The following is a 2,500-nucleotide window of genomic DNA, read 5'->3' on the forward strand; positions in this document are numbered from 1 at the left end:
GTTTCCAGGGTAACCGATGACATCATGATGATGTGACTTTTAGTTCAGTCACAGTTCTGCACTGTATGTCTTTGAAGTGATTGGACGAAAGCCATCATAAAGTCGCCGACACTGTCAACAATAAAAGTCCCCCCCCCCCCCCCCCCCCCACACACACACACTCTCTTTGACCTGTTGTACCAAGTTGTCATCTCCTTCACTGACCTCTGAGAGTCGTCCTTCAACAGGATCCCGAGGGACATCAGGTAGAGGAGGTATGGATGAGGTCTGACAGGCAGAGGACCAGGGTTGTCATTGAAGGAACCAGTGGAGGAGTTAGGGACAGTGACTTATGTACACAGACAAGGGCATGTAGGTCAACTGTAGGGGCTTGGTTGACTCCGAACAATAGGTGAGTGTGAGTGTGCGTGTGTGTGTGTGTGTGTGTGTGTGTGTGTGTGTGTGTGTGTGTGTGTGTGTGCGTGTGTGAGTGTGCGTGTGCGTGTGTGCATGAGTGAGCACACCAGCTCCCTCCATCTCCCTCTGCTCTCTCACAGCTGAGGAAAAAAATATTTCACCTTCACCTTCACCTTTCACCTGCATTTCACCTTCTCCCTCATCTACCAGGTCAAAGGAGCACCACTCAAGGCTTAGACGAAGCCTGTAGAAAAAAAAAAACTAATTTTAAAAAACGATTATGAGGACTTGTGTGTTCATAAGTACATGTTCACACCCCTAATGACAGCCTGTAGGAATGGGGGTTGAAGAGATGATACACTCACAGACTCACAGAGCGTCTGGGTATGGGTGCTTGCTTACACACGTTTGCAGCCTTGCAATTATGCACATTAACACAAACACACACACACTCTTTCTCAGTCTTTCTTACTGTGTGTGTGTGTGTGTGTGTGTGTGTGCGTGCGCGCGCGTGTGTATGTGTGCATGTGCGGATGTGCGGGCGTCCGTGCGGCGTGTGTGTGTGTGTGTGTGTGTGTGTGCTGGAGAAGAGATTTATGTCCCGAGGCAGAGCAGAGTTGATGAACTGTGTGCTAACTCGTGTCCTCGTCCCTACCTCAACCTCCTATGCTCAGTCTCCGTCCTCTCTACCTCTCTCTCTCTCTTTCTTCCTCCCTCTCTCTCTCTCTCTCCCCTCACATACACCATTGTCTGTCGCTGTCCGCCCCCCTTACTGACTGTCCAATCTATCCTATCCTCTACCTCTCTTTTGCTCTCCTTCTCTTTCTTTCTTATTTCCCCCCTCATTCCATCTCCTCCCCTCCCTCCCTCCCTCCCTCTCTTTGTCAGCAGTACTCATTTCCCCCAGACCAGCCCCTCCTTGCTCCCCCTCTTCCACCCTCACTCTCCCTCCATCTCCTCCCTCCCTGCCCCGCCAGACCCAGGCCAGCCCCTCCTTGCTCCCCCTCTTCCACCCTCACTCTCCCTCCATCTCCTCCCTCCCTGCCCCGCCAGACCCAGGCCAGCCCCTCCATGTTCCATGACTACACTGTCATCACTGTTACTCATCCTCCTAATGGATACATACTGTAGTGGCTGCCAGGACCCTGACCCAGAAAAGAGAGAAGAGGGAGAGGGAGGGAGGGGGGGAGAGGGTGGAAGACATGAGAAAGAGGTGATTGAGAAAGAGAGATTGCCATGAGAGGAAGAGAGAGTTGGATAGAGGGAGAATAGGGAGAAAACCGAAAGAGAGAAAGAGAGAGACAGAGAGATCTCAATACAGACAAAGATTTACACGTACAGTGTGACTTCTCTCACTTCTGATAGAGAAAGGCCCCTTTTAACTCAAACGTTACACTTTTGTTCACAGTGAATATGAAACTTGTGCTATAAGTTGCAACAATAAACTTTCTATAAGGTTCTCACCAAATCTCCTTAGTCGCTGAATCTCCCGTATGGGGCCTGACTGAAGTCTCTCCATCGTTTGTACAGACAAGGGATTTTTGATCCAATATTTTGTCTTTGTGGATGGGCCAACAAAAAAAGGAAAGAGCTAAGGGACATACAGTGTGTGTGTGTGTGTGTGTGTGTGTGTGTGTGTGTGTGTGTGTGTGTGTGTGTATGTGTATGTGTATGTGTATGTGTGTGTGTGTGTGTGTGTGTGTGTGTGTGTGTGTGTGTGTGTGTGTGTGTGTGTGTGTGTGTGCAAGTCCACCCCCCGCCGTGCTAGCATTCTCTCACAAGGCTAGGCTGGCCATGTCAGGAGAACACTCAGTCACCTGGCTGGGCTTCCCTCTTGTAGCCGTTCAGCCATCTGCCGTGTTCTGTCTCCTCTTCCTGCTGCAGCACATCTGAGAGACGGGACATCTTCAACACACAGCAGGAGGGACAGGAGTTAGGAAGTCTCTTCAGGAGTGAGGAAGTCTCTTCAGGAGTGAGGAAGTCTCTTCAGGAGTGAGGTAGTCTCTTCAGGAGTTAGGAAGTCTCTTCAGGAGTTAGGAAGTCTCTTCAGGAGTTAGGAAGTCTCTTCAGGAGTTAGGAAGGTCTCTTCAGGAGTGAGGAAGTC

General features: G+C 50.3%; 1 protein-coding gene across 1 annotated transcript in view; it reads left to right on the plus strand.

Moving 5' to 3' along the window:
- prkcaa (protein kinase C, alpha, a) overlaps positions 1 to 2,500 on the plus strand; it is a 131,940-nt gene that overhangs the window by 115,235 nt on the left and 14,205 nt on the right. The window lies entirely within an intron of this gene.

The sequence above is a fragment of the Argentina silus genome (assembly GCF_951799395.1).
Source record: "Argentina silus genome assembly, chromosome: 22".
In the NCBI taxonomy this organism is placed as follows: domain Eukaryota; kingdom Metazoa; phylum Chordata; class Actinopteri; order Argentiniformes; family Argentinidae; genus Argentina; species Argentina silus.